The following is a 20,333-nucleotide window of genomic DNA, read 5'->3' on the forward strand; positions in this document are numbered from 1 at the left end:
TCAGACATGAGAAACTTCTCTCACAGGCAGCTAAAGTGACAGGCAGGATCACAACGATACATACAAGTTTGTGGAGATCCATGAATGCATCCTTGTATGGCTCCAGCATGGTTGCAAGCTCCAATGGTGTGGATACTTCCTGCTCCTTGCCTTTTTTCCCGGCAATTAGCCGGTTCAACTGGTGGACCTCCACTGCGAGGTCATCCTCTGCCACACCATAGTATGCTGCCATTCCTAAGAGTGCTTGCTTGTTCAGAAATGTGGAGTGTTTGGGGTTCAATGCAGTTGCACCCATCAGAACACTGCAGGCATCAGAGGATAATCTTCTATTCAGCTCATTGAGCATCCTTTCTATGATGGCATAGAAAGTGTATCTCCTCGCATCTGGTGTTGGTTCATCTCTTTGGCCAGTACTAGATGTGATTATGAATTCGTCTAGGTGTCTTGGGGCAGATCGCTGTCCACCTTGATGCACCGTCTCAGTGCGTATTCCCACTTTCTTACATATGTCCTCAACAGACTCTTTAAAGTCTTTCCATGCTGCTTTAGTTCTCATTTCTGAGAGACCAGAGATGACAGATTGTACTAGGTCATCTGCAGAGGCCAGCTGCAGGTCAGGTGACTAGAGGTGGTCTGATAGCTGTTTGTGATCAGAAGTAGTTTTTCTATAGCCACTAGACTGGTTATGAACTGCTGATATAGGAGGATGCACAGGCCCTTTGATTCAGTGGCTCTGTGGACATTGTTCCCCTCCACAAGACGCTTTAGGGTTGTCACAATAACAGAGAGGGTTCTTTTCACAGCCAGACAAGCAGCAAGTTGGCAGGTCCATCTTGTGTCTGACAGTCGATTCAACCTTATGTGCTGGTTCACGGGTTCAAGCTCCTTCTGTACCTTCAGAAATTCTTCATGCACAACCGATGTAGAGAAGAATTTGTACAGCTTCTGAATTGTCACAAAAAACACTGCTGCACCCTGGACGTTGTGCACACAATCAACTAGCACAAGGTTGAGCCTGTGTGCATAGCAGTGGACATACATATTTTACCTGATCATTCCAGCTATGATGTTAAGCAGTTCGTTTTGGATATCATGGTGCGTGTATTTGGCATTGCCAGGACCACTCAGCTTCTTCTTCACGATTTCATCATACCTGGAAATCATGTCAAGAAGTTCCAGGAAATTGCCCCTGTTATCTGACTGACTACCTTCCCTGTGACCTCTCTGGGCTTCATTCTGGCAGGCTGTGTAGAGCAGTGCATCTATTACGGCTCTTATGTAATGTCGGTTTTCCTCCACAGTTTTAGCATGGCTTGCATCGAAAGCATGTTGGATCCTTGCACCCTTTGTTTTCTGCAATTTAAACTCTGCCCAAGCTTGCATGGCAAACTTGTGTCCTGCAGAGTTATCATGGGACTTCAGTGATGTGGTCGCCTTCTTCCAGTTCCGGAAGCCTTCACGAGTGAAGGACCTCTCAGTTTTACTGAAGTATGTGTGAGTGAAAAGACGACATGTAAAGCAGAATGCAGCATCTTGGGTCACACAGTACTCCAACCACAAATGACCTTGACTGGCCGCTGTATTCTGTGGCCGGGTATCTCTTCAAGTGTGGACAGGTTGGACCACCATCTGTAAGCTGGCTCAGGTCCTTGGGTCATGGTGGTAGATTTTCACGCCAGGTGTGAGTGGTGCCCTCTTGCGACTGGGGTCCCGCACTGTGTCCGCATTCTCACCATCACGATCACCACTGTCCTCCTCACTTGCACCACACGTGTTTGTAGGACCATCTACTCGCTGCCTCTTCTTGGGTAGCAGGTAGTGTTGCATATGTGTAGTATGACTGGTTTATGTTTTGGTGGGTGATGTCTGACATCTTGTTTTGTGTGTTGGTATTCTTGTTTGATAACGAGTCGCTGATTTTGATTTCCTTTTATTAATCCAAACTGAGTGGGTATTCCAGTGTGAGGCCGAGTACCAGAGAGAGCGGGACCCACGTAAACAAACATAACTTCCTTTTATACAGAGCGCGTGAATGTCAAAGTGACCCCCGAGCTGGCTGATTGCTAGTACCACTTCTTACCTCCAAGTTGTGTTAGTTTATATGAAACGAATGGGAATTTCTCTCCTTATATTGGCATTACGGTTTACAAAGGATATTCATTTTAAACATCGAAATCTAAGGAAAAAGATATAACATACATACCATTGAGTCATTTCACGAATAAGGAACAAATAACAACAAAACATAGTTCAACATTACGAACAACTGCTCTACAGCATTGAAATAACAAAATTATATTAATAGCACATGAAAATCCAGAACATATCTGTGAAATAATTTTAGAGAAAGTGTTTATCTTTAACCATATAGCACACGTACTTAATTAGAGGGTAGTTAGTTAGTTAGTTATCATCATTAGATTCCATCAATTAGAGGGTAGTGATAATGCAAAATTACAGGGCTAATTAGGGAACACAAACACAGCTTTGATAGGGCATGTTGTAAAACTGTGGGCAGCTAATGGGAGTGAGTGGGGGGTGGCGTGCAGCTGGCATCTGGATCTCGATCGGGCTGAGCCGATCGTTAGCCATACACAGAGCGTACACCATGGTCAGCGGCTCGGTGATCATATGCTTAAGGCGTTTGAGGCGGGAATAGTGCGCTCGAACAAAGCAAACCCGTGGCCTGGATATTCAATGGTCATAGTAGCACCAAAACAAAATGTCTAAATTACAGTTGACCTTCACAGAAAGGCTGGTTTCTTCATAAGTTCACATTATTCATAAGGCCAAACTGTGATTGTGATATTGTTCTTATTATCATAAGTGTGACAAGCACCTGTTACAATAATGTAACTACTACATTACATTAAATCAGACACTTCTAAATAGCCCAATAACAATTGCAATATTCATTCTAGAATTGTTTAGAAATATTACTTGCTCAGTTAACATGTAAACTAATCACCATTATCTAGTCATAAGTATAACATTAATTGGATTGTAAGTCACAATTTTAATTGTATGCCACAATCATACGTACAATTTTGGATGGCTGATACACAATGCAAAATGATCTCACATGGTACACAACACTGGCTAAATGCTTCATAGTTTTGACTTATACACAATACACTTATACGTGCATGCTATGTTTTACTTTTCAATAAAAGATAAATGAAATTAATGGGTAAATACCTGTGAAACCTTTGGTTTATCAAGTAAAATCCCTGATGATCTGTTGTAAATTGAAATCAACGTGGTTGTCTAATCTTCGTCAGAGCTCAAGATAGAATGGCATTACACAGGAGCGGCAATACAGCTCATGAGTTTCAGTGCATTCAGTACGTTGCTATGGGACGCATGACACATACCTCCGTCTTAATGAAGACGTTGAGTTTTACAGATCTATGTCTATGTGATGTTAATTGTTAAGCAGCAACGACGATTGTGTTTTCCATATTTTATGAATATATGTAGGTAACAATATTTGGGGGGCTGAGGGGGCTTGGCTCATTTGGGAGGCTCAAACCCCCCAAAAAAACCCCTTGGCGCCGTTACTGAATTATTTTTGAACTGAATCTTTACTGTTTATGGTTTATATTTTGTCTGAACATTCTGTTTGAGTTTTATGCAATTCCTTTTGATTCCCATTATGAGCCACTCTCATGATTGGTTATATTTATTATTATGGATGTCGTTTTGCTGGTAATAATAGTACATTATATTTGCTGAAACAAACTTGTGTACTGTTGCATCCTCCTTTTGTTTCCATGTATATCAGGTTCTATGTGGGTTCACTTGTACAATTTTGTGCAGTCTATAAGCACATTTCGTACTTCTTTTATTATATTTTTAAACTATTACCGCCATGTTAAAAACTCCACTCTTCAATATGTTGTTTTTTTAATAAAATGGGTAGTTAAAAATTTAAAGATGTTATGCCTATTATTGCTATAAAAAACTATTGTTTATTTATTTTTAAGAGAAAAGCCACATGAGGTTACCTGTTGTGTCCAGTGCAGGAATCGAACCCTGGATTTAAGCTGTATGTCGAATTTATCGCTGTCCAATTGGGGGGCTAAATGGATAAATTTATGCTGTTGGGGTTTATATGTAGCTCCCCTTAGTTTTAAACTACCGACTAGATGGTAAACAACAAGTCAGAAGCATCTATCACCATAAAACTTGTAAATAGTTGTTTGAACTGATTTATAATATTTACTATCAAGACAATGATCAAAATATTGTGTTTGTTTTAGTTCACATTTTACTGGAGACTGAAATGATGATGAACTATTTACTCATCACATATTCCAAAATTATTTTCAAACCATTCGAATGTAGATACAATCACGTGAATTGATTCTGGTAGATATAATATGTAAGGATGAATTTTATCTTCATTGATTTTGACAGGAGGTCCAACTAGCATTCTCAGAGAAATCTAATCTTTTATACTGGTCACTAAAGTTCGGTTGGTGGTAGAAGTAATAAATGGTCGCGCAATACAATGAAAATTGCTGTATATGGTATTTACCAGCTTATAGATTTTATGTATAGCAGCTTTTATGAAAATTATCAAAGCTTCTTGCAACCACTCTCAGAATGCTCCCATGCAGAACGCACAAAGTGATTTTGCTTCGCACAGCACATACTTGAATTGATTAAACAATTTAACAGACATTAACAGGTTATAGAGTCCGAACGTTGAGCGCAAAGTGTGTCTGTGTGGAATTTCATTGAAACAAGTCGACGTGAGTTCAGACTTGGCACAGTTATTTGTGGAATACATTTGGTCATTAACACTAAGCAGGCGGTCTTATACGAATAAGAACATCATATCTTAGGACAGACTGAACGGTTGAGTAAAAATGAGAAAGAGGGAAAGAACGTTACCGTGCAAAGATACAATCTCGTTTGTTTGTTTTTTCAAGTAAGGCACTATTTTTCTGGATGCAGCACTAAAGCCTACTTATCCAGAAGTACGATTTGGAGGTTAGGTTGCTGTTCACACAATCAGCATCAGTTAAACGTAGTTTCTAAATCACAAGTAGTACGAGAACATCTATTGTACAAAGTATATTAAATGAAACATTTTAATGGATAAGTTATGGAAAAGATTCATAACAATCATCTATAAACTTCGTGGCTTTCAACATTCACGGGATAAAACGATAAAATGAAATAAATAGCTTTGAAGAGTGGATAAATTACCATCTTATAGATTCTTGTCATATAAAATGATATAAGGAGGATAACAAATTATGTATTTTACTTTGAAACTGATTTCTTTGGGAAAGGGTAACTAAATATTCTAGTGCATTATAATGTTTTTGTTTGTTTGTTTTTGAATTTTGCACAAAGCTACTCAAGGGATGTCTACGCTAGCTCTCCCTAATTTAGCAGTGTAAGACTAGAGGGAAGGCAGCTAGTCATCACCACCCACCGCCAACTCTTGGGCTACTCTTTTACCAACGAATAGTGGGATTGACCGTCACATTATAACACCCCCACGGCTGAAAGGGCGAGCATATTTGACACGACGGGAATGCGAATCCGCGACCCTCGGATTACGAGTCGCACGCCTTAACGCGCTTGGCCATGCAGGGCCACAAGTGCATTATAAGCGCTAAATGCTGAACCAGTAAGTTTGGAAATGAGGAACAACAAAGGTTCACCAAGCTTTTGATGCAGATCCAGAACTTGTGTTGTTGTTTTTTAATGCTTTATAAAATACACAGATAGTAAAGAATAATACTAACTCTGCTGCTAAGATATAACACAATTTACAATTACAGCTTTCAACTGTTGATGTTACAGGTTTTATCTAATGCTAGACGATTTCTTTTTCAGGCTTAGTTGTTGCATTTCGCGCAGAACTACTCGAGAACTACTTCACTAACTGTCAGCAATTTTGAAACGACATATTAGAGTGAAGGCGGCTAGTCAACTGCACCCACAGCCAACGTTTATGGCTACTGTTTACCTACGACTCAAGAGCTAACACGTTCGATGTCAGAGTTCTATCCCGTTACCCGTAAACTGCAAGTCTTGCACACTAACCACCAGACCATGCCAACTCTCCTGTTTTCGAAGCTTAATCAAAATAATAAAAATAATAACCCTGAATAATTACTCAATTATTCCTACATTATTACATTATTAGTAAAGTTAAACAAGAAAAAAGAATATTTAAGTAGTTAATCAGGAATAAAATAAATTTTTGCTTAGTTTCCTAATTAATTTCCTTTTCTCGTAATACACACACATATATATTTATTTTTGATGTTACTGCGCGTTCCGGTTCCTTATAAACGAAAGTGTTTTGTAAAGAAAAGTTCTTGAAAGTTTTAAAAAGACAACAGTTTTTCTATCGAAACTGTGAATTTGCCTTTTTTCAAAATAAAGTTTATTTCTTTTTATTCTAAGGAAATGTTGTACACAGATTTACAAATGTATTCTGCATTAAAGGAGAAAGAAAGAAGCAAGAAAAATTAAAGAATAATTCGTTAATAATAATATTAAAATATAACATTAAGTCTTGGATTTATAGTTATAGTTATAGACTCTCTAAATCTTTCTTTTTTAAAAAAAATATTTAAATAACTACCATTAAAGAGATGTAATTTAATTTGAAAACACATAGAAGGCTTCGCATCTATATATATTTATTTATTTTGTCTGTTTGGCTTTAAACAGAAAGAGTTGTACCCATTACGAGTGTGAAAACACGAATTTTAGCTCTCCAGCTAACCGCTGAGTCACCGAGAGAATTTTTTAATTAATGTATATCTCTTAAATAATTATATAATCTATGCAAAAAACCGTCTTATTCTCAGACAAATATCATAACATTTAACCAAATCGTGTTTATGTGTTAAATTTATGTTACTATGTCAAAGTGAATAATTATCATTTACAATATGTGTGAAAGTTATATGAATATCACGATATTTTTATTATGAATTTCCTTTAAAGCTTCAGTTATGATTTATTTATACAAAAACTGTGCTTAAAAACGTGGTTTGGTTTGAATTTCGATCAAAGCTACACGAGGCTATCTGCGCTACTCGTCACTAATTTAGCAGTATAAGACTAGAAGGAAGGCAGGTAGTAATCATAACCCACCACCACCTCTTGAGCTACTCTTTTGTCAACGAATGGTGAGACTGACCGTTACAGTTGAAGTGGTCAGCATGTTTGATGTTACATGGATTCGTACCCGGACCCTCAGATTACGAGTCGAATGCCTTAACCACTTGGCCATGCCGGGCCTGATTGATTAGTGTGTGGCACGGTATTAGTTTACATATTGTGCTGGAAATGTGGCTTCTCAGGTAATTTTTTCCAATATAGGTGTGAATTGACACTTACTTCATGTTTTATATTGTTTTATTCATGTTTTACTCTATAGTTTCAATTTGTAATACATGGTAATGATTTAAAGATTCAAAGCAGTCATTTAAATTAAATTTAGTAAAATACTAAATTTTACATCATACAAAACAATGAAAGAGAAATTCGAATATTTGAGCTCTGATAAAACAAAAATCATTGTTTTCAAATAAGATGTTAATATCTTCCCGCCGTTCATGTTTACTTAAATCGGACATTTGGTTATTCTTTATGCGATTTGACATGGAAAAAGTGGGTATTCAGCGTAATAGTCGTAAACAGCGAACATTTTCTAGTGGTGAAATTACATATTTACAGTTCTTGACATTTTCCTTCAATATGAAGTAATGTGACAATAAAGAAAAAAAAGCAGCCTAGCACCTATGTGAATCGTGAGATTGCTCTTGTGAAAGAACTGTTTTGAGAGTATGTCTAAATATGTAAAGAAACTCTGTTCCCATAGGAGCATCCCATAAATGTATTATTAAACTGGAGTTGTGTGAATGGAGGTCCTCTAATTTGGTCATTCCATTTTTCTTTGAAGAACTATTGGAGCAGTCATAATATTCTAGTAGACTAAATATTTGTGAGTCACGAGGACGCTTATGACCGTTGGGCCACCTTACTGTTGATGCATCATCGAGGGTTCTCGGGCAGACTTACTTGGTGTCGCACGTCTCTTCTCCAGACAGTCATTCCTGATTTAGTAGTGAATGGCTAGAGGAAAGACAGCTAGCAAATATCACCTATAGCTTATCCTTGGGCTGCTTTTTTATAAACAAATAGTGGGATTGATTGTAACATTGTAATGCTCCTCAGCTGAAAGAAGGAGTATGCCAACGATTGTGAGTCGAGAGTCCTGACAATTAGGTCATGCCAGTAGATTACATATGGCGGCATAAATGTCCATATAAAGTGGTTTCTATTATGTGTTACATTGACGGTCACAGGATGTAGTACGATTTCAAATTCTTTTCAGATTAGATTATTAGATTAAACGTCTTTTTCGTTACTGACTGCACAGTGAAGAATGTCTCATTTGTGAAAAAAAGAAAAGAAAAATATTACTTCAGATGCCGTCCGTCCATTTAGCGTGTTCTTATTGTAGCAAAACCTTCACTGAAAACGTGATTAGTTAATTAATATTTTGTATAATTTCAACAAAAAAAGATAGAAATGAAAAATAGATCACCTCATTTTAGAGGACTTTAATTAAAGTTATTTCTTTAACATTATACTTTTCCATCACCTGTTGTAGCAGGCATGTTAGTTTTTAAAAGCTATGTACTTGTGTTTGCTTGGTTTGATATTTAAACCTAGCTTTAGTGAGCTTTTCGTAATATATTAATAGACACAAAACGATCAGTGTTTTACACTTAGATTTACAACTAGACGTTTCTGTTACTGCATACATATGTATATCTATATACAAGGCATGAGCTCAAATATATGTATTTTTAATTTTGCGCAAAGCTACACGAGGGCTATCTGCGCTAGCCGTTCCTAATTTACCAGTGTAAGACTAGAGGGAAGACAGTTAGTCATCACCACCCACCGCCAACTCTTGGGCTACTGTTTTACCAACAAATAGTGGGATTGACCGTGACAATATAACGCCCTCGCGGCTGAAAGGACGAGCATGCTTGGTGCGACGGAGATTCGAGCCTGTGATCCTTAGATTACAAGTGGAACGCTTTTACCCACCTGGCCATCTCTGGCCGAACTCAAATATATTCCTTATGTTTGCATTTTCTACGGTGTAGAAATTACTAAAGATGAACAATTTTGTTGTTCGGTATATTAAAGATGGTTTCTTACCTTCTTTTGGGGGCTTATTGGATAGAAAAACAAATTAAAGTGAGAGGCAATCATCTTTAAAGTAAAACTCTCTGTCATTGTTGATTTTTATCATGCATATTTGTATTACGCCTATTGATTACACTGGCCATCCATATATATAGAGTCGATAGACTCTATAACAACGTACAGAGTATGAAACAGTTGTGAGTTTTTAGTGGTGACACAGTTTTACGAATATAAACAAAGAAATTCACAAAAACGAATAATAAAATCCGTATTAAATAAAAAGTAGCTAAGAGCAGTCTATGAAACGAAACCAAAGCAAAATTAATACAAAGTAACTGTAAATTTATAATACAGGCAAACTTAGTTGGTTATGCACATTATCAGCGGGAGACACTTTTAAAAGAAAATGGATGACTCGAGAACAGGGCAACAATTAGGAGAGCGCCATAAACCTCTCTACGAAACGTTGTAAAAAAAAAGGATTAGTAACTGCTCACGTGTATTATAATATAATTAAATCGCTTCGCTTCTTCTTTGTGGGTATTTGGGTATGTTAGTTTTTGAATACCCAGGAGGATCAGGTGCACAAGACCTCTTCCTCTATCCCTAACTTTCATGTCGGCTACTAGTAAGAATGTTTTGTTGTGTAGACTTTGGACCAGAGTATCCCACATTACTCAGGCCCTTTTCAGGGCAGTGTCCATGTATTGTGTTGATTTGCCTTTTTTTCTTATCATTTATCCATTTTTTAATTTTTTTATATTTCTATTCAAATTTTTTAAATTTTTTTCAATAATTCTATTCTTTTTTTTCGCTTTTATAAAAATATTTTCTTTTTTTCCATATATATTTATCGGAAAAGTAAAATAAAATAATAATAATAAACAAACAAACAAGAAAAAGAGTATAAAGATAATCAAAAAAATAAATAATACTAATACTAATAAAATAAAATAAAACTAGTTTTGAGCGTCTAGTGCATGGTGGCCAGCTTGATTTATATTTCTTAAATATATATTTATTGGAGAGAGGTACTTAGGATATGTTTATCATGTACGTAGTATCTGTCGAGATCACATATTAAATCATATGCCAATTCTTATTAAAATAGTTTAGTGCATTATGCAAGAGTCTTACAAATATTGTCTTTATGTTTGTATACTTGTACATGAATGTGGAAGAAGTGCTATCTGTCTCTTTCAGGCTGAAGTTAAGATTGAATTTTGTATTTTTTGTAGTTTCTATAATTGTTTTTGTGTTATGTTTATCCAGGTAGGAGAAGCTTATTCCATTATAGGTCTAATGTATGTTTTGTAGATTTTTATTTTATTATCAGGTGATATTCATTGATTTTTACCTGAAAGACTTCTTGCATAATTTGCTCTTTTGCAGATTCTAATCAGGATATTGTTTGTATGCTTATCCACGTTAATTTGGTGTCATAAGTTAATCCTAAAAATTTTGCAGATGTAGCAGTCAGTAAAAGTGATCCATTCATGTATAACTTGGGTGGATCTTTTTTCGGTTTATTTAATCTGCTGAATAATATTACTCGGGTTTTCGGAATATTTATTTTTATTCTATATTATTGGCAGTATTATTCTAAATTATTTAGGACTGAGTGAGGTTTGTTGCTGCAGATAAAGGTGTGAAAGCACTTTTCTAGATCGCTACATAGTCAGAAAATTGTGATGCAAAACTTAAATTTAGGTCCGACAGTGGCATATTGCTCACATACATGATAAATAAGATAAGGATAACTACCCCTTTCTGCAGGACTCCTACCTCAGGTGAAAAGAACCCTGAGTGGGTCCCATTCACATCTACTTTACACGTTCTATTGTCCAGGACGTTAGATAGCCAGCGAATAATTCCCTGGGGTAAATCCATTTCCACTAACCGGTGGCATAATTTGTTATGTCACACTGTGCCAAATGCTTTCTCAATATCGAGAAAGCAAGCTACAGTGCATTCGTTTTTGTTAAAGCTGTCTGTAATTGTTTCTGTTAATCTGATTAGGTGGTCGGTAGTTGTGTCTATATTTTCTAAATCCGTTTTGAATCTTGGGTAATTTTGAATTTACTTCTAAGTATATAGATAATCGGTTACTAATTATTTTTTCTAAAATTTTGCCGATACAAATGGTTAGTCTAATGAGCGGTAATTGTTTGCTTTATTCGCTGGCTTTCCTTCTTTCTGGAACATTTGCATTACTGATTCCTTCCAAGAAACAGAAATATATCCAGCTGATAATAATAAGTTAGGTGTTCATATAATGTTTGAGTACGATGTTTTAGGAGGATAGCTTGTATACCATCTTCTCCAGGAGCTTTGTTTTTTGTGTTTTTGATAGTTGTTTGTACTTCCGTTACTTTTATATTTTTTATTAATTGATGAGTATTCCAGTCTATTATGTATATGTAAAAACGGCTCGTTTGGGTTGAGAAAATATTTTACATATATATTTTTCTCTACAAGTGGGTTTTCTCGACATTACTGCTCCAGTCTATTATTGTTTTCTCTGGTTTTAATAATGTGGTTACTGGGAAGTTTGGTATGTATATGCTTTTATTGTGTTCAATAAAGTTATTGACTTTATTATAGAAGTATCTGTTCATGTCTGGTTCATGATGTGTTTTCTAGGTGGTCTTTAAATATCTCCGCTTTTTAATGTGAGTGTACGCTGTTTTGCCATGTAATTCAAGTGGTGGGTACTCTTTGTTTGTTTTTCCTGTATTCGTATATGTTTTCAAATGTGTCCAGAATTGTTTTGGATCTGTTTTGTGATTTAATTGTCAGCAGAAGGTATCCGAACTGTCTTGTTTTTGTTGTCAGATTTGATGTCTTATATTATTTCTTTTGGTTTTTTTTTTTTTTTTAGTGTAGGGTTTTTATTTTGTATGTACTGTCTGCGTAGTTTTCTTCTTTCATTTATTAGGTGTATTATTTTTTGATGTGATTGCCATACATGTGTTGTTGTGAAGTGTTTTTGTTTCGGTATCAAGCTGTTGGCTGCAAGTTTCAGGCACTCAGAGATTATATGACTATATGCATCTATATCTCATGCGTCCGTGACGAAGTTTAGTACTTCAGTTGGTAAAATTTGGTCTATGATTGATTGAAATTGCAGCCAATTAGCTTTTTTATAATTTAGTTTATCTTTTAGTTTAATTTTGTTTAAGTGGGAAGTGAGCTTGAAGATACACCAGACTGGGAGGTGGTCACTATCTAAATCGTGACCAACAGAGAAGTGTACGAATTTACGAATTATACGAACACAGGCGTAGGTCCAGTATTTCACCGATGCCATGTGCGTAAGGGATATGTGTCGGTGCTGCATCATTCAACAATATCATATTAGTTTCAGCTAGAAATTTATAAAGTATTTTACCATTTGGGTTTGTTCATCTACAGTTGAATGTGATATGTTTACTATTTAGGTCTCTTATAATTACCATATTGGGATTTGGTTATATATGAATTGAAAAAGATTAGCATCTAATACTTTGCTAAGCAAGTAGTAAATGCCCGCCACTGTAATTTCGATATTATTTTGAGTTTCTACGTTTATTACTACTGATTCATTGAAGGAAGGTATTCTTGGTTCCTGAACTGTAAGTTCAGGTTTATGCAATAATAATATTCCTCTGTTTGGATCTCTCTTATCCTTCCTATCTTTTCTGATGATTGATTATCCTTTTATTTTGAATCTATGATAGTTAAAGAGGGCAGTTTCACTAATTACAAAGACACCTGGTTTTATGGAGTTGGTTTCTCATGTTTCTCGGAAGCAATAGCACGCTGGATATTGATGTGTAGTAGTGTGAATTTATCCATGTTTAACAGAGTTCATGATATATGTTAAAATTTGTGGTAGGTATTTTTGAATCTTTTTCATAATTATTTTAATGATTATGTCTATTAAACTGTTTTCATTATTTGGGTTTGTGTATTCTGTCATTATTTCAGAGAAGGTGGAACTAATGGCATTGATTAATGTGTTTTCAATATTCATAGATGAGGTTTTGTGTGTGACTTTAGTTGTTTCAGTTAAATCTTCACTAATTGTTGGTGGTTTTTCTTTCCTGTGTGATGTTTTTTGACTACTGCAGCATATGAGTTTGTTCGTGTGTTTGTATTTTCTGGTTTTTGAGTGGTAGTTGATTTTGATTGTTCATGAATTATGTTTGTCTGTGGCTTGTGTGTGTTTGGATTTTTAAGTTCATATAAGTGTGTCTTAATTCATTTGTATTTTTGGCATCTTTATAGTTTGCCGTGAGTTTTTCCCCACAATTACAGCATTTAGGTTTGGGGTTTTGTTTGGTACATTGTGATATGTGGTGATTTTCTCCACAGCCTACACAACGCGCAGCTGTTTCGCATGCTGCTGCTACATGTCCAAAACTTTGGCATTGGTAACACTGTGTGACAACCACTGATGGTGTTATGGTTTGTTCAACAGTATATCTTTGATACCACATTGTGATACTATTATTTATTAGCTGTGTTATGTCTTGGGTGTCGTCTGTAACTACTTTAATTAAGTTTGTTGGTTTTTTTGTTATATTTGAATTTATGCGTTCAACTGAAATCTATTTTATGTTTTGTTCAATTAATGCTTCTTTAATGTCGTCTATGTCAATGGAGTGGTGCAACCCCCGGATTACGAAAGATTTGAGTGTTGACCTAACTCCAGGCAAGTGTATGGTTATTTTTCCTGTTTTAAAAGCGTCCGAAGGTCATTCTTTTAACAATTTATTTTGGTCAGCGGGTTCATATTCTTGAACAAGAACCCCGCCGCGGGACAGACGCTTAATGTTAGTAATGCTTGTCTTAGGTTTACACTTCTATATTTCCCTTGCTAATTGAGGCTGGTTGTAAGTTCCGGGAATACCTTGTATTATAATGGCGTTTTTCAGTAATTAGTTTCACTTTTTGAATGTGTTTCTGTATTTGTATTAGTATTTGTTAATGCTTGTTTTTCTTGTTTTTTATGACTTCTAGTCTTCACAAGTGTGAATCCTTGTCAGAACTAGCTTCATCACGTTCTGAGTTAGTTTGTTTTAATATCCAGAGTGGGGTTTTGATTACTTATGCTACTAATCCTTAGGTTTACATTTTCTATAGCATTGTCGATCGGTGTAGCCTCAGCTTCAATGTCGACAGTATTTAAATTAACATTTTCTTTACTTATTTTACATTTTTTTTCTGGCTTTAGTAGTTGTATCTTCTACTGGAGAAGTTTTTAATTTCAGATCTTCTCTAGCAAGTTGTATTAAGGTTTTTAATTGTAAATTTTCATTTAAAACTTGGCCACCTACACTAGACTTACTTATTTATCGCTTTTCTTCTGTAGCCGACATGTCGCCTGCTTTAAGAAGTATTGCACCTCTCCTTCTTAGTTTCTATGTTCGTTGGGTTTTCTTTATATGTTTTTTCTCTCTTCTTCTGTATGTCCTGCAACAGAATGAAATTATTTTTCAGTTTTCTTTCTCTCTCTCGCCTTTCAATACACTATACTACTGTATGAGCCTTAACGAAAGTGTCTAATATCGATCACAACTCACCATACGTTCACACTTCTAAAGAGCCCACAAAAATCGCTGCTTATCTCTTCTCTCGCCAATATCAGGATAAAGCACAGATAGCCCTATGTGTAGTTTTGTGCGTGATAACAAACAAACAATTTTATAGAAAATGTGATAATTTTGTGTGCAGAACTTGGGACATCTTTGAATGTAGTTAATTTACCTCATATATAATGAATGCTCAATAACAGAAACAACTGTGATGTATGGAGGGTTTAAATATACATTAACATTCTCCTTGTTTCAAATTATCATCCTACTAAGTTTGGTTGAGAGTGATCCAGCGACATAAAAGTAGTTAGATAATGAACAAATAGACAGACACACAGATATTTGTTTTCTTTACATATATTTTAAATATATAATAAGTATATGCAATAGTACATACTAAAATTCGCCAGTAAATTATTACTCATTTTTATGGTCTTAGTACACAAGAAGAACACAATTTGTTAGAAACGTTTATTATAGTTTTCCTTCAATGTTATTGTTTGTTAAATTTTCGCGCAAAACTACTTGAAGACTAGCAAGCCATACTTAATTCTGAAGTGATAGATTAGAGAGAATACAGCTATTCAACACCATCCATCCAACTTTTAAGCTACTCTAATTGAGTCGTAGTGATAACCATTGCTGGTATAACACACACACAGCTCCAAATTGCAAAAAGGGTTAAACAGGGCTCGAAACCCGGGATCTCGGATCCTCAGTCGGACACACTAACCACTTGGCTGTGATCAGCTCCTAACTTATTAAGGGAATAATTTGCTCCGTATTATGTTAATGTGTTCATGCTTGTATATGAATATTACGCCATTTTAATATTTGAATATGTTTTAAACGAATGATTTCCACGAAACAAAGGCATACTGCATTGTAGGCGATGTTCATACCTTTAAAGTTACAAACAGACATTTATGTAATCGACTGCTATAAATTTCAGTAAGCTTTTACTACCTTAATTGTATAGATTTAGAAATAGATATGTATAATAATTTAAATTTTAATTGGTTTTGTTAACTTTTACCACATATGTTGCAGATAAAGAATATCACGTTAACAAAATCGTTGGAAAATGAGTATTGCTTTTGCTGTTTTTCTTCTCAGGAACAAATTGTATCAAGAGATTTGTTGCTAGTAAAATGTATTTTAGTACAAGATAAGTAGGTCAAAATATTATATATTTATTAAGTTTCATAGAATTATTAGCTTACTGTCCGCTGTAGCTGTAATTCTTCTTTTATACAAGAATTATTCGTATATTCTGAAATACTTTTCTTCACAAACTGATATCGAGAAAAACAACAATAATTCCCAAACATTTACTTGAAAGATGTTGTTCTAATTAGTTGGAGACAAATTAGTCTTCTTTTAGCCTAGACTGAAAAAAAAAAAAACTTGTTATGAATCAACAAATAGATATCGCTGATTAGATATCATTTTTTTTACATCCATTACATGTAAATAATAGTATATATATATATAAGTATTCTTGCTCTTAGCAGTATTTTCCTCCATAATTCCACTATATCTCACAATATTCAATTAATCTAGAAAATTTAGGTTAACCAAGTCAACAATGCAAAAAATCTTTATAATGAGAACAATATAATAAAAGAATTAAAAAAAACATATTCAACATTCTAACTATCACTGTTAATGAAAGCAGTATTGAAGAAAGAATAAAGTACAACTTTACTAATGAAATTTCATCAAAACATGTGATATTTCCATGTACAACAAACAGTTTCGTCAGTGCACCTACTCAGTTATTAAGCCGAATAAATGACCCCTAGTGGCACAGCTATATATCTGCGGTACTTACACCGATAGAAACAGGGTTTGATATCTGTATTAAGCAGAGCAGCAATGTATAACTTGTGCTTAGCTACAAATAAGTAATATAATTTTACTTGCTACTTCTGTAATGTTTACGTAAATATGAGGTTTGTTTTTATGAAAGATGACCGTAATTTGAAGAACTGTATTGGAATGAAATGTTCTCGATAGAAAGTAAACTATAAAAATACAAAAACATTATTATACTACTTTTTATGCTTCTAACTAACTTTATACACTTAGAATAACATTATTATTTTCACTAAAATATACTCAGTATAATTTTGTAGTTATACCTGTTATATAGGAACTTTTTGAAAAACTATTGTGATTTCTTCTTTGTTTCAGAGGTTTTGGCGTGAAGTTACACGAAGGCCAATCTTCGAGTAGCCAGCCTCAATTTTCAATGTATAGGTTAGAGGAAAGACAGCCAGTCAACACCACTCACTGATAGCTCTTGGTCTGTACTTATTTAATCGAATAGTCTAAAGGTCAGAGGTATTTAGCGCATTTTAAGGCGATTGATCTTGAACCATTAGTTCTCATATTCACTTTTTAAGTGCTCTAACAGTGACTTCAGCACAACAATTTCATTCAGTGCTACTGCACCTAATCATTAGTAATCATGTTAGCCATTGATAAATTTCACGTCATAGCATCATATTTTTGAATCGATAAAGCACATAGATTTCCAAGTCCCGAATTCTTATTAATCTATATTTATATACTGAAAAAAACGAAACATCTTCTATATTACTTTCGTAAATTTTAGATTGGCTAACATTTATAAGAGTAAATTGTTAAAACTATTTTTCTGAAAATAAGAGCTCAACCTTCATTAAATGTAGTAAACGTTCTTTGGTTTTAGTTCTTGTTCACTTGTTATAATCAGTGAACACTCAGCTATTCAGGGAAAGCCTATAGATTGGAAACGGCCAGAGATATTTATTTTTATACTGGCCCTGAAATGAAATCTGGGAGAGGGTAGTTTTTAAAACATTAGGGTGCTGCGCGTGATAATGCATATTCATTAATATGTATTAACACTGTTTGTAAAATTTACAAGTTAAATCAGAATATACTGTGAAGGTTTTTTATATACAACCAACCTTATTACTTTTATTGCCGGTATTAGTAAAGTAAAAACTTATTAAACTATAAAAATACATCAACTAAAACTAATTCGCCCAATAATAATTTCAAAGGCTTAATCATCAGTTTATTGTTCTACCAAGCTGCATCTATACAACGTTATAAGCTGTTAACAGGAAAATTAACACTTGGTTTAAAAAATGTTTTCAATATTACAGTTTTTTTCCCCTCAAAGGGAATTTCCAGGTGTCTCGGCAACCTGTAGCTCCTTCTTTGTTTGATATTTGTATTAACATTTATAAATTTTAAAAATTAACAAATACATGTGTAAACTATCAGCAGAAATGACATATTGTTTTAATTTTAGGATATTTTTATCCGTAACAGAGAGCATCATTGTTTCGAAACATTTTATCAAGTATAAGACGTTATCGTTTTTTAAGTGTAAACATTTACAACCTGATGTTTCTTGCATGAAAAATTGATGGTTAAATTTATTGTTTTCGAAAACAGAAGAAAAATGTAAAAGGAGGGAGGGTAAAATATAGTACAGCACAATCTGCTCAAATAGGTTTCATCACTGTATTTTAAACATTGCATTACGTTATACTCAATTGTCATTCTTCATTTCCGTTTAGACTGTGTAAATTTGAAAAGCCAGTATTTTTATAAAATAAAATCGTGTTGATTACTCGAAAAGTGGATGCTTTAGTATTTATATATCTAAACCGTGCACGCACACACACACACACATACAATCTGTGTGTCTGTTCGTTCGTTATTTAACTAGTCCCAAATCACTGGGCCAAAATCATCCAAACTATGTGGGATAATAGTTTGAACAAGGAACATGTCAATGAGGTGTTAACAGTTCCATTTAATCTCCATGGTTACTGCTACTGAGCATTTGTTATCTTTGATGCGAATTACGTTAACTATATTCATAGATGGCGCCAGATCCTTACAAAAAATATTAAATTTGCCTGTTACTCAACGTACACAATGTATGGAAGGAGGGCACAAAAACATTTTACATATTTCAGAACTGGGCTAACATTTTTTATGAAGGAATTCAATAGAAAAATGGCCGCCACTGTTGGAATAAAAAATAAACTCAGTTGAAGTTTCTACACTAACAGCCATTATAAGGCGGATATAAAGAGACTTTTCTTGTGTTATATCCTTTTCCTACTTTGACCTGTGATCTTTCAACTTCGCTCGTAAGACACTTCTGCGGCCAATGACCGTTAATTATTTAATCATGTGAAATACTGTGAAAAGGCATTAAGAGATACATCTTGTAAACAGGTAATAGAAAGCGTCCCTAAAGCTACAACTTTAGATGTTACCTCCACAAAGTCACCCTTACCGTCACATAGTGTATAACATGTTTTAAATATATACATATTGAGTTCTTAAAGCTTATGCAAAACGTTTGGTGAGATAATAATGAATTCTTTTATAATAAGTTATGTTATAAATAAGCTGTGTGAAATTTAAAAGTTTTGTGTTATTTATCAGAGCATATACCTCCACAAGTTTTAAGTTCATAATCCGGACAATAAACATTAACATATCTATTATTCTAAACTATCATCTCAGATAGTTTGCTTAAAATTGGCTCAATGACCTAGGAGTAGTTAGATAACGGATAAAAAGACAGACACACAGATTTGTGTGCTTTATATACAGAGATATTACTTTTTAAAAGCTGTAATAGAAATGTCGGAAGATGTCGAAGCTTTAAAATCCAACAGACCTCAAATGTATAATAAAAATCTCATAAACGTCACTTTTTTTCTATATTCCTCTTTATTTGCTTGGCATGGCCAAGTAGTTAGGGCGCTCGAGTCGCATTCTGACGGTTACAGCTTCGAATCATTATTACACCAAACATGCTAGCCCAGGTGTGAGCAACTCCATGGATAGCACAGTTGTGGCCAGCTCGAGTTTAGGGATAAACTTTTTCATCATTTATTTTTTTATCGCAACTTTGGTATTCAGCAACTGCACTGCCTCACGTCATCGCTAATGTCGCGCTCGTCATCACTGCCACAGACTTTGCCTATTTTCTAACGTCAGTTTGGTTTAGATATTTATTATCGAGTGTGCGTTGTTTTGCATGCGCTTGCAAACATATTTTTATTGTGCAACTTTCAAGTGTTTAAATATATTTTGTTTTTAATTCCATAATATGGATAAGTGGATAATTCCAAAACGAAAGAATCCAGATGACGGTGAACACTCAGAAAATAAACACAATTTAATTTATTCTGGCATTACTGCGGAAAAGTGAATGGCGCGTGACTGGAAAAACGTGAAACGAGAATTTAATGAAAGATGGGAGTCGAAATTTGCAATGATTAAAGCAAATAATAAGCTAGTGTGTCTTTTGTCTTTAGGAATAATAAAGTATACAACCTTAAGCAACACTTTAACAATTGTTACAGCGAATTTGATGTAAAATTTCTAGTTGATAGCAAAAATCGTATGAACGAAATTAGCCGTCTCAAAACTCAACTTCATGAGTGAAAGGGAGGCCTGAAAACATTTTTATCATCAATAGAACCAAACACGTCAGCTAGCTATAAAGTAGCTTGGATTCTAGCT

General features: G+C 34.6%; 1 pseudogene; it reads left to right on the plus strand.

Moving 5' to 3' along the window:
* The first annotated feature begins 1,523 nt into the window (after positions 1-1,523).
* LOC143251641 (5'-AMP-activated protein kinase catalytic subunit alpha-2 pseudogene) overlaps positions 1,524-20,333 on the plus strand; it is a 107,799-nt pseudogene continuing 88,989 nt past the window's right edge.

The sequence above is a fragment of the Tachypleus tridentatus genome, chromosome 6, assembly GCF_004210375.1.
Source record: "Tachypleus tridentatus isolate NWPU-2018 chromosome 6, ASM421037v1, whole genome shotgun sequence".
NCBI lineage: Eukaryota > Metazoa > Arthropoda > Merostomata > Xiphosura > Limulidae > Tachypleus > Tachypleus tridentatus.